This window comes from Falco punctatus (assembly GCF_963210335.1).
Source record: "Falco punctatus genome assembly, chromosome: 10".
Lineage (NCBI taxonomy): Eukaryota > Metazoa > Chordata > Aves > Falconiformes > Falconidae > Falco > Falco punctatus.
The window spans coordinates 22973422-22987282 of record NC_137590.1 but is presented as its reverse complement, the minus strand read 5'-3'; positions in this window follow the sequence as shown (position 1 = coordinate 22987282).

Here is a 13861-nt window from a genome sequence, read left to right as displayed (position 1 = left end):
TCGTGCTGTGTTTCTACAGACCTGCGAGCCTTACCACTGCTGAAGGAGGTGGCCTGGCCAGCCGACACGCTCTGAGGGGGAGGCCAAGCACTTGTGTGGCCATGTTGTTACATGGGCGAGAGTCCCTGCTAGCCCAGCACACCTTATCTCCAGAGTGCGTGTGCTAGAGCAAAGGCAGAAGATACAGACGTAGGGACATACAGCCAGGGCAGGTATGTGCAGCAGTTCCTTCTGGCAGAATCGGTGTTTGATGCCTTCTTCAAGTGCACCCTTCGGTGTGTATTTTCTTTGTTCCTAAACAGCAGTTGAGAACATGGGTAGACGCAATTAGGTGAAAAGCACTGGAAAAGAACGGAGTTTCTTCTTCCGCATTACTCCATTGCAAAGGTGCACAAGCTGGGCTGTCCTAAAGAATTATTTATGTAGTCATTTCAGATGTGATACGCTGAAAGACAATAACTTTTATCAAGTTTTGCTGAATCAGCTAAGGTGTATTCTAAAAGATACATTGTTGTGCTCACTTGGGTTAAGTTATTTTTCTTTTTTTCAAATCCTATTTCATAATTTGAAAATTAAGTTGCTTATTTTCCATTTAGAAATACTTCTTACTGTACAAGATGACTTGAGAAGGATATAGTAAGAGAAGACTAGGTCCACTTGCGTTTTGCACCACCTGAGCAGTGGAACTGCCTGGGACACAAGGCATCGATCTACTACTATCTGTTCAAGACTTTCAGGATTGACATTTGTTAAAATTCGTGTTTCACAGTTAATTTCAAAATTTATTTTCTGGCCATTATAGTACTACAATAACTGAAATAGGTGTAACGGGCTGAAAGTGACATCTTCCTTTACTACTATTTTAAATCTGTAGCAGAGTTTACTAGCACTAGGTGTGTTTGCTGATAAACTTTCAGCTGATTAATTAAGCTTTCCACCTAAGCAAAGACACCCACACACAGAGTTCTTAAGTAACTGAAATCTGTATCTTTTCCATGCTGTAAAATCAGTAGGTGTTTGCTGTGAGCAAAAGCATATTTGTTGTATGTTTTTATGCAACAACCATCAGTCTGGAAAAAAAATTATGAGAAATTTAATTCTACACAAATAAAATGGGAAAAGGGCAAGTCTGATTTTTTTAAAAAATTATATTAAATATCTAGGACATGTGAAAATTATAATGATTTCCCTAAGCCATACTATCTATCTGAAGTATTTTAATACTAATTTATGGACTTGTTAGATAGTTTACTTTGTACAGTTACGTACAAAGCTAGCAGACACAGGTTTTGCCATCCTATCATCAGTATTCTTAACACAAAGGATTTTTGGTGATAGAGATGTACGGAGATTAAAGCTGTAGGAATTTAATGCCATTTCACTGATATATGTGAAAATCCCCATGGAAACTTAGTGGCCTTTTCATTGATTGCTGTGCCTTGATTTGTTAAGTGTTCCTTCATAAAAATGGCCTCAGGTTTTTCATTATGTTTGGATGCTGCTTGCTTGTGTGCTACCCTGAACACATTGTAAATCAGCAGGTAGGCTCATTTGTTCTTCTTCTGTTGGAGAACTTCGCTTATAGGAAATATCTAATAATATCTATTCTGAAATTGTCATTTGTGAATTAACTTATGCTTCAAAGAAAAGAAATATTAAAAATGAACCTTGTTTCTTCTGCTGTTACTGGTATAGACCAGTATGGAAAGGACTTAAATAGTTCAGTCTTCCCCTGCCACCCCAATAACAGCAAGCAACTGCTTTCATTAGGTTTCTTGTATTTTATTATTGTGTGTTGGAAACAATAATATGCAGAGCTAAATTACGGGTGAAATCCTGACACTGTTGAGTCACAGTAATGTATCTGTTGCCTTAGAAGGGGTCAAAATTTCCTCATCCGTGTTCTTTTGACATGAACAAAGCTATGGACTCCACACAGCGCTACAGAATAGGACTGCCCAGGTGGTCATCTAAATACATGAGTTCTTCTGCAGGTGTATTTTCCCCACCCAACCCCAGGCTCTGTATTTTGGGACACAATCATGCTCTTTCTGCCACATCAAATAAGAAAGGTCAGAATATCTCTAGTGAAAACAGATTATTTGGAGCCAAGTTGTGTTTCTGCCTTAATTTCTATTCTAAAATATCTTGATTGAACTTGTAGTTCTGCCTGAATAAGGGGCACTAGCATAAAAGGCTTCCAGGAGAGAGTAAATCAAATATTTCTTTTGGTACAATCCAGGGAGGTTTTTATGATCTGGGAAATTAGATTACTAATTCTGCAGTCCCCCTGATGAAAGTAATTGGTAACTATTCAGGTGTGTATAATGAGTTCATGGGAACACTTGTTTTTAGCTACAGAGCTTTTATTAGAATTAGACTTCATTGCATTTCAGATGGGTGCTATTTGCATGTGGCAGGAACTTTGTATGATGAGTGGTCTCTCCTTTCTCAGGTCATTTTTTAACCCGCTACTGAGCAGGAAGTTAGCAAAAGGAATTGATTGAGTCTGCTGGGAAATTGGGAAGCTGATGGGGTATGAAAGGCTGAGTCAGGCGAGGGCAGGTGACCTGCCACACCACACGCTGGAGAAAGACTTCTGAGACAGTACAATTCAGCATCTACTTGGGATGAGTGCAACAGGGGTCTATTGGAAGGGAGGGAAAGGTGGGCCTGGTAGTGGGTGACAGACTGGTGCTGGTAAGAGCAGAGGAAATGGGTGCTGGAGGCTGACAGCGAGCAGGCACTGCCTAGCTCTGTGCGGGGGCGCTGGGCATAGCTGCTGCAGCTGAAATCTTAATATACTTTTTTCCATTTTTTAAATTACTTTCTTTTTTCCTTATTTAGTTCCAGGATGTCTTTTTCTGTCATTCTCATTATGCTTTTGAACCCATTTAATTATTCTACTGATTTAGACATTCTTTTCCTCCCATGAGTAAAAACCTGCACAGATTAGATGTAGATTTTTATTTTTTTTAATGGAAGCTGGTGGCTGGCTCTAACAGGATGAACAAGATGACATTTTAAAGAATGACAATTTCTCTCTATATTTTGTTGTAAGGCTGAAACAAATCTTGTGCAAAAGGCAACATAAGGTCTATTCACACCTTATTTTCACTTAAAACATTTAAGTTAGAATTAAAGTAAGGTCTTATGTGGCAGCTTACTATTGAACTGGTCTTTTAAGAATGGCTTAATTGTACAACAAATGCACGGACTTTTTTGAATGTGTTCTTAGCATTTCACACTTAGGTTACTTAAGTTATTTAATGTATTTGGATCTATCCTGCTATAACATTGTAGCTGAGCTTTCTTACTATTTTATTATGTTGACTTTCTGTAATTCTTGAAATTACTATAGTCAATATTATCTCTTTTTTCTTTCTTTGCCTTTTTGTTTCTTCCCAGGGTGGATTTCTGTCTGTTTAAATGAAGAGTTAATCAGCATGTAAATCCATCTTCAAATGCTTTTACTTAATTGCTTTTTAAGCAGAGAGCCGTAACTGGCGCAGTATTTGGTAAGAATATATGCAAATATACTTAATAGGCACAAAGTATGTGTAGTATTAAATAAAGCATCTTTGTTGCTTCTCCTAAGGCTTTTCTGTGTGAAGCCTGTACATTGTGATTAAGCAACAAGTTTTTCACAGCTGCAGAGAAAAAAAAAAAAGAGGAAAATATTATCCAATTCATCAGAATAAACTTATTCCAAGACAAACTTGGAATAAAATTATGGAGTTATGCTGGTCAGAACATGAAAACAGGGTTTCTGTTCTAACCTTTAAATGCATATTGTTTGCATAGTATAAGTAATGAGTGACAGAGTCATTTCACTAAAGGTAAATGCCACGGTAGAAAAGTTGCATCATCATTAGTAACGGTGAAACCCAGTAGCTATCATAAGTAAAAATTTTTGTCATTCTCGTAAGGTGAAGAGGAAGATAACAGCAAAATGTTTCGTTTAGTTTCTCCTTTCTCTCACCCCTCAATATTTTAATCTTTTCATTGCTGTCACTTCCATTGCAACAGTGCTGTTGGCGCTCGGTTAGCCTCCAGATCCCAGTTTTGTTATGGAGCAAGAGGCAACCGGAGAGATGAAAGGAGCACTTGTGTCAAAGTGCTTACACAGCTATGAATATTGTTTGTGACCTTTTACAAGCTTCGTGTGCCCCTAAGTGTGAAAAAAGCCTATGTTAAGATAGGTTGAGCTGTAGGCAGCTGTTGATAGGGCTTGTTAGCTTGGTCTAGGTACCACCAGGCTTATTGGAGAGATACGTTGGGTCACCTGGCCTGACCTGCACAGTGGAGTAAAACTGCAGTTTAAGGTAATGTCAAAGGCTATTGCAGTAGCAGAGATGCACTAGATCCTTGAGTCAGAACTGCTGGCCCACTAGTCAGACCCCTAGGCAGCTGCGTACGGTGGATATAAAAGAAGGAAAATAATTGAGGGCTTGTACCATAGTTATTTCAGGCCACTAAAGCAACATACCTACAGCTAAGGAATCTTAAAGCAAAAATTTACTAGGTGGTTCATGATATGGTTATTACCAGCTACCATAGAAATCTTTAGGGCATTTAATTATTATTTTAGTATTCATTATTTCGGTGACAAATGAAAATTGAGCTCTGTTAAATGTTGTTTGTTTTATTTCCTTGGGGTCTTTACCAAGAATAGTAATTTGTCTGTCTGTTTTTCTTTTTTCTCCACCCCCCCACCCCCACCCCCCCCCCCGTAAGCCCCATGATGAATTCAAACATTCAAGTTCATTAATTAAAATGTTTCCTCCTCTGCTTATTTTAACATGACACACAGGGTTGATTACCTTTTACCTGAGTACATTTTGGAAGACTGATTATTCGGGTTTGATAAAACATAGCTTTTATAAGGATGTTCTCTGAAATAATTTCAGTGGCAAGGGTTTGTTCTGAAGGTATCATACTATTTGAATCATGGTAAGATATGGATTAAAAAATAAAGACTTTGTGCTAATTGCTGCTCTCTGGAATGTAACAGAAGGGGAGGCAGAAAAAAAAAAAAAAAAGTAAGATTCTGTTTCCAAGTTTTGCTGTCATGAGTAACAGATGAAGAATGATAAAGCTGGGTAATTAGTGGGATGCTCTGCAGAAGAGATCTAGTAGCAGTGGGGGGAGCACTGCTCTTACCGTTTTAAAACGTACTGCTTTGCTGCGGTGCCCAGGTGAATTCAGGAGTAACTTGCAAATCTGTCCCATTGTGGATATGTGAAAATCTTATTTGTCTAGAAAAATCTATATTTGAAAATTTTGACTGTTTTAAATAGTAATGTGAAAATTCTTACGGTTCTTTGAGCTCATGAAGATGCTTCCCCTAATTCAGAGAGTTTAGTTTCTTTAAGAAGAACCTCTTTCCCCTGCTTATGGAAAGCAAAGAGGTATTCAGTAGTGGTTAAGAGGCAGAAGGGCCAAGGCTTTTGGAATGCTGTATGTAACATGAGAATCCCTCGAGCAGAATGGAGGGACCATGCAGTCACTGCCTCATATTCCCACTTGCCTACAGGGATATAGTTATGCAATTTTAAATGCACTTTTTATTAAACTCATATTTTCCTTATTAATTCTATAACATTTCAGAGAATATTTTTTCACATATTTACATACAGTGAGGCATATATAATTTTTGTATTAAATTCTTATTAAGTATTTAATACTTGAAAAATATTTTTTCAAATCCAAACCCAAAAGTTATTTAACTATTAGAAGTGCAAATATAATCACATTTTGAAATACAGTTGACAAAAATTTAGGACCAAACAGTTTCCTAATGTGCAAGTTGAAACTCATTAAACCTTTTATAGTTGCTGGGCAGCTGTCACAGGTAACCTGCTGGCTGGAATGCCGCTGAGTTTTGCTGCTGGAAAGGTGGGTGCCAGAGCAGCTGACCTCACTGTCAGGGGCCGAGGTTTGCTGTGAAGGGGGAGGGAAAGCAGCACCTTGTGCTGAGCAGACATTTAGTGCCCTCAATGCTGTGGTCCAGACACTGCTTCAGGGAAACTTTTGCTGTGCTGGAAGAGTGTAGTTTCGCTGTGTTTTTGAGGAAGTGAGCATGCCTGCTGGTGATCTTCAGAAATGGCCTCTGTGCTTATTCATAATTTTATGGTATTGTTCTTTGAGCCAATTCCCAAACAAAGTGAGAACAAGTTCAGAGTGGCTAATTCCTCTTACTCAGACTGGAGGAATCCTCTGCATTTTTGAGCCATCTGTGTTTGCTTTTCATGTTCTAAGACATCTCTAAATGCACATTTTGGTGGGGTTTTACTGGAATTCCTCGCAGGTTTGTTATGTGCTGGATCATTACAGATTCTGTTATTGCGGACTGTGTCCGTTGAGTTGTGGGACTTGTGGGTAGTATTCACATTTATTTATTTCAAGTCTACAATATTGAAATAAAGTGTCTCTCCTCAATTTTGGTTACAACTTTTGGCTCTTTCCTGATATTGGCAGATTGCAAGTTTCTTGGGTTTTGTTGTGGTTGTTTTGGGTTTTTTTTTCCTTTCCATATTAATTCCTTTGTATCCATGTGCTGTAATGTAATAAGCCTTTTGTGTACTCCTGGAGTGTTTTCTCTGTTCACTTTATGGGCAGCCTTGATGAGAAGGCTCTCGCAGTTTGCAGCTGTTTTAAATAGGATTGAGATCAGAATTTTGGAGGGCTTCAGAAGGGTCTGTCCTGCTGGGACACAAACCCATGTGAGATGACTGGAGAACTTCCAGGCTAATATGGAGTAGAGATGTGTCCGTAAGAATGTTATAAACAAAGACCTAATGAGCATTGAACTTTATATGCTTTCAATATTGATAATAGAATGCACATTGTCACAAAGATCTGTGCTGTGCAGATGTAGCTTGCTTCAGTGCAGATGAATAACTTAAGTCTGCTCCACAAACCTAATATGGACAAGTCACATATTACAGATGTAGGAAGAGGTCTTCACCTGTTGAAAAACAACCCCTGCTGCAACAAACAGAGCTAGGCTACAGCTGTACTAGCTAATGATCTAGCCCAGTGAAGATTTAAGACAGTATCTTTCTTTACTGGTGAATGGTTTTAAAAAAAAAAAAAGTTTTTCATTTTGTCTGAATTTGTCTTAGTGGTGAACTAGTTTTTCAGCAGTCACTGAATTAAGGAATACAACTGAAGTTCATTGCACGACAGCCAGATACTGCAGTGCAAAAGAAGCCATGCCTTTTGTTTGCATAAGTAACACTGGTCATAAGGAAAAAAAAATTAACTTGCTTTATGTAAAAGACAATAATGAAATATATTTACATTAAGACCTCCAGCTGACACCATTGACTGAGACAGATTAGAAGAACCTTTTTTGTATATTACAATATGAACACTCCTACTGAGAACGAAGAAGAGGTTGTCTTCATCACAAAGGCTTTTCGTTCTCTGCTATTGCAATTGTACTTTCAAACATTGTGCCACTTAGTCAGCACCTAAAGGCTAATCAAGCATATGTTTTGATGACTCTAGAGCATGGCAAGTATCCTGTGGCAACTGCTTGTTTGCTAGCCTTGTTCTTTTCAGATGCGAGGCTAACTAGCTCCTTTTCATCAAGGGATAAGCTATGCCATGTTTTTTTTAGGGTGAAAGGACATTTTACCTATTACCCTGGAGTACCTAATGGGGATATCTTATATCCTGGTAACTTATTTTGGATTTAGTTTCTATGCTACCAGTCTAAGGCAGGACATGAATTTTCAGTTCCATAGTTACGACAGTATAATTAAAGGTATGTGCAATCTTTTTTCAGAGTTTTTTCTTTTTTCCCCTTAACTACTTTTCCTATTTTTTTTAAACTCATGTTGAATCTTAAAAAAAATATATAATATAAAGCCACTCTTTGTAATCAAAATATTAATGTGGGGTAATTGCACTGGTATGTTCTTAACAGTTTAGCTGTGCTTCTAATAAAAGTACAGCTCTAAAAATCCACTCTATGGATAAGCATGTAGATACATTACTTCAAGGAGTAGGATTTCTCTTTCTATTGTTCTGTTCTAATGAAATTTAACAGGATCAAAATGTGTGCTTACAAGGCTGAATGGCACTTTAAACTGTTTTCATAGGATCATAGAATGGTTTGGGTTGGAAGGGACTTGAAATATCATCTAGTTCCAATCTCCTGCTGCGGGTAGAGTCACCTTCCACTAGACCAGGTTACTCCATCCAAAGTGGTCTTCCATACTTCCAGGAATGAGGCATCCACAAATTCTCTGGGTAACATGTGCCTCCACAGTAAAGAATTTCTTCCTCATACCCAATTTAGATAACCCTCTTTTAGTTTAAAACTATTCCCCTTTGTCCTATCGCTACATACCCTTGTAAAAGGTCCCTCTCCAGCTTCCTTGTAGGCCTCCTGTAGGTACTGGAAGGCTGCTGTAAGATCTCCCTGGAGCCTTCTCTTCGCCAGGCTGAACAACCCCAGCTTGCTCACCCTGTCTTCGTAGGAGAGGTGCTCCAGCCCTCTGATTATCCTTGTGGCCCTCCTCCAGACTTGCTCCAATAGGTCTATGTCCTCCTTATGCTGGAGGTCCCAGAGCTGAAAGCAGTTTTAGCCTGCCATGTTTATCCAAACAGGTTCAATGATGCTAGCCTGCTTTCTAATGGGCTGTTTGAATTGTGTTACAGTAACCTGACAGAGCTAACATAATCTGTGAAAAACCATCAGTTTTACATATTGAGGCATGCCAATAGATTGTTATGCCTTTAATATTTGAGGCTGCTTTGGTATATTTTTTGTTTAATGCTAGTTGGCTGAGGTACATCTCATCTTTTAGGGAACTTAAATGTAACCCAGCCTATTGGTTTTTACGTTGTTGCTCCATCATCTGTCTCCTATCTTCCCTTCCAAAACATCTTTTCGGTGAGGGAGACTGTGCTAGGACCATTTGGATCAGGTGTAGAGCCAACATGGGAGTCATACAGCTGGCAAGCATTGAGCTTTTTTGTGAACTTCAGAAAAGGGAGAACCCTTAATCCTGTGAAGAGTGATTTTAATAAATGGAAGAAAGCTCAATAGCTATTGAAAATAGATTAAAAATTAAAGAATAATCCCTAGATATTCTGAGAGAAGTGTCATGATGGACAAGACACCTATGCTACTTGTACAAAAATAGCATGAAGGGAGGAAAAAGATGGGCCGCAAGCATCAATGTATTTATCGTACCAGAGACTGTACTGCATAGAAAGTCCACAGAAGTTTTCAGCAGAAAAATAAGCTGCGTTCAGAGATGAGAATTTATCAGGCCAGCCAGTCACGCTATTAGCCTCTATGGTAAAGCCATGGTTATGTATCAATAGCTGATGATTGTGGGGACCCATAAAAGAAAATGCTGTGCACTCAACTGTGGGAAAAGCTTTTGAGAGCAACTGGTGTGTTTTGGGTGCATCAGTTTTTGAAAGAGGTATAAACCAAAATTGGTGAGCCTGTTTTTATGGCATTGGCTACGGAGATTCTGGCCTTTACATGCTTCGTGGTAAGCCTATCCCTGTTTCACAGAAACTACCAAATTGAAAATCTGTGTAGTAGTTATTCTGTAGTAAGTTGGCATTTGGAAGTGAGAAATGAAAGGGCTTACTGAACTAAATCACCATGTGGGGGTTACTGGTGCATTTTGTGTTGTGGCGCAGTCCCTGTCAAGGCCGATCGTCTTAAGTTTTTAGCTGCTGTGGATTTCTCAGTTTCCAGGAAATCATTATATATCTTTCTAGCTCAGGCTTTCAGGCCATTTGTTAAAGAATGGAACAAAAAGCTTATAGCAGTTTATGTAAGAAATTAGGTATCACACAAGCAAGCTGTTAAAATACGTATTAAGATGTACTGTGGATAGTATTCAGTGTAACCCTGCTTTTAGTGCCCTTTTTTAATAACCTGTAATATGATTTTTTTTTACTGAAATATCAGACATCCAGTATGTGTGTCTGACATAAATGTGGCCCATTCAAAATGAAATTCCTAACTATGCTATTATATTAGAAACCAGTGTGGCAGTGCATGTTGGGAAGTTCTTTGTGTAGATTACTTTCACATTTGTTTTACTACTCTTCTAAAGTTTGAGGACCAAACTCAGGCCTGATATGAGTCAATGAAGTTATTAAAAAGGGACTATTTAAGCCTAATTTTTGAGGTTTCTATTTGAATAAAATAATAAAAGAACATTAATGTAAAGAACAAAATTGTCTTAAATGGGTTTAAGCTTTTAGGTATTCACTGTACAGCATTTTTCAAGTTTGAGTAATTTTGAAAGAGATTAATGATCTCTTTTATCTTCCAGAAACTCAATGTTGCATTTGTTACTTTTGCTGCTCGGCTAGGACACAGCCACTGAGGGATGTTTGTCTGGCTTCTTTCTTGATAGGCTGCAGCTTTACAAATAACTGTTCAAAAGTCCTACTCTCTCAGCTGCATTATAAATACTTTAAGATTCCCAGCTGTACTGTGCCTGTACAAACATCTTAAAATTATGAGCTCACTGGCATGCAGCTGGGTTGAATGCACAGTTACGAATGGTTTATACCCAAGGAAAATACGTGAATAACATCAGAACTTTTTTATTTGTTCAAGTAATCTAACATTAGGGAAGCAAGCCCTGCAGATTTTCTTTTTTTTCACCATTGCTGGCATATTTGTCCTTTCATAGCTTGTGATCTGAGATCCGTGAAACTATCTTGTGTCATTCTGTACACTGTTTTGTACAAAGCAAGTATATAAAATGCATACTCTTGCTGCTAGTTTATAGGAAGAGGTGATGAAGGAACAAGAAAATGCTAGCAGTAGTCTGGATTATAGCACAAAGTACTACCCAGTTTTCGTTCACTGAGATTTTTTGGGATAGCTCCCTGTTACAGAGTATGCCATAATAAATGATGTTTCTGTTCTTACTGGATAGTCTAGTGGACTTTTCAGTGGTGATACCCTAACTGGGGAATGCAGAATCCTCATATTTCTAGAGGGTCTGTGCATAGTAAGATCATGACTTCTTGTACAATACTTCTATGCTTGGAAAAGCAAAACTAGTTTAAGCATGGCTACCTTGAAAGTAGCTGTGAGGAATCCTTGTATAGCTGAAATCAATAGTAACTGCATATTATCACTCCCTTGGAGGTGCCTGTTGGCGTGTTTCTACATTGGACAATATTTAGCATCTTTATCTTTCTGCGTCTTTTTCAGATTTAAGGTCCCTTATAGTGCAGTGCTTAGTCTGAATATCATATTACAATTTTTTTGGTGCATCTGTATAATAAAATATGGTGTGTTATTTTTTGAACTGCATTGTCTACATGACTTGCTTTTTGTTAATTTTAATGATCTACTCCTTGGGGCAGAAGAGTTGTTCTAAAGTTTCACAGTATTGAGCGCAATGATAGAGATTAAGTATGTGGAACTGTGATGAACTGCATCCTCTCTGGCATGAAGTCAAGAGCATTCAGTTTCTGGTTTAGCAGTTCATGAACCGGCTTTTGTTTTGACTGATGATGTACTCTTTCTTTTCAGACATCTGGGAGTCTCAAGATAGCTGCTAGCAAACTACACTTCCCTGTCTCTCTCAAATGGCATTCTTTCACATAATGGTGATCTCTGGGTTTCACACTACTTCGTAACTCTTGATATTGATAATATGCTGATCCACAGAATTACATAAATGAATTGTAGGCAATATAGATATGAAAAATCTTCTATCAGCCAGTCAGTCTTCTGACTCAGGCAGAATGGGATTTAGTTTGTGCTGTATCGGTCTTATTTTCCTAAGGAAACCTAAGGGTAGACTAACATCACTTTTGACTAATAGACATCCAGACTTTTTGCAAACAGTTGTTCTTTTCTGGTTTCATCATGAGGCATGTCTCTCCTCTTATCTATAGGCACCTATTGACTAAAGACAATGCAAACAGGCAGTTCTTCTAGCTCTGTTTTATTTTTATTTTGGAAAAAAAATTAAGGAAACCCAAATTTAAAAATTCATTTATAGTTAGCTTTTATTTTTACTTTTCAGGTTAAAACAATGTTTACAGTCTATTTATAAAAAAACTAATTTCAGTTAATGTATTTATATATCCATATATTATAAGTAAATGTAACAATTTATTGGTGCATTCATTAATTTCATTAATTTATAGGTTCATTAATAGCTATAGTGATTTGTCAGTAAGTTTAATTCCATTTATTATATTTATGAGGTGATCTATTTATTACAATGAAGTAAACAGGAAAGAATAATTGCTCATGCTTGCAGCGTAATAATCCTTAAAACTAAAATCATCATGTTAGGCCTGCTATAGGTCTTGTACATATGACAAGCATTTATGCAGTAAATAATCAAAAAACTTACTGCTTTTGGCACTGGTACTTGGAAAATACATTCAGCATTCAGATTTTTTTCTCACTTTCCAGGGTGTTTTCTCTATAAACATTCTGCCAAATGTAAAAAAAAAAAAAAATAAAAATCCACTCACCACTTTTTTGATTCTGCCTCTGTGCTCGAATCTGTTCCATACCTGTAAATTTTTTGTTCATGCTGTGCCCTGGTGGTTTACGGGGAATTTATTAACTGTGATTGTTCAGAGACGTTTCATACAAACAGCTCTTTCTTGGTGTGGGACCTTGGTCTTCCATAGCTATGTAAGGATTCAAGGCAAAAGATAACTTCATGTGGCCAGCCTATTCAGTGACCAGCAGAGCTGCTGAGCAAAGGTGGATATAAGCATGTATGATAGCCACTAGCCCATTTCTGAGTGTTGAAATTATATTCTTATAACTGAGTCTGAAATACAGATGAAGAGTGTATTTTTTTTGTTGTTGCAGGATTTTTGTGACATCACACACCAGTTGATGTTTGGTTAGGGTTTTTTAACTTAAAAAATGTTGATAATATGTTCCTTATTTCCTGGAGAGCTGTGAATCCAATTTAATATTTTTGCAAAATGATTTGGAATCCTTAAATGTTACAAAAATACTATTAATTAATGAAACAATCCTTTTGGTTGAAATATTGGGGGAAACAGTATTTTCTGGGTATATCTTGTCAGGTTCAGTATACTTTGATAGTAATTTAAGAAAATGCACTAAAAACATATTCTAGCATTTATATTAACAGTTTTACAACTTAGCAGTTAAAATCTGTTTAGCATAAAAAATTCTTCAGTATTACTCTTCTGATTTATCTTGTGTGTTGTTTGAAGTAAAGGTGTAATTGATTCTTTCACAATAGAAAAATACACAGGTGACTTAAAAATTCAACAATTGAACTTTTTCACAGGAAAGAATCGCAAGTTTATATGACAAATGGAGATGTAGGTCAACCTCAGGGAAGAAACAGTTTGGTCTGGGAAAAGGTTGGGCGTATCTGAACTAGTTTGTGTACTTTTTCAGTAAAGAAAGACTGAAGTTAAAATTTTGTTTCCAAGAATTCTTAACCTTTTAACTTTTTTAGTGCAATATATATATATACACAAAATATATAATCAAACATGATGAATAAATATGATGTTCATGCTTGGTTTGAATCTAGTTCTGTGTTTTATCACTGTTAAGATTGATAACTAGCTACAGCAGTAAATAGGCCATTTTGAGGGAATATAAGCTATCTAATATAAGTACCAGATAGATGGCTGAATACTTTGTCATATACCTTATACTTTAAGTGAATAGACTAAATGAACTTTTAATGCAGATTCATATTCCAGGAGGTACCGAACAGAACTTCTGTCATTGCAGCTCTTTTCCATTAAGAATTATCTGAGACAGCATACACTCATGCTGTCTCTGTTTTTAAATGAAACCAATGAAGAAATCCAGGAGATAGAAAAGGTTTCTCAT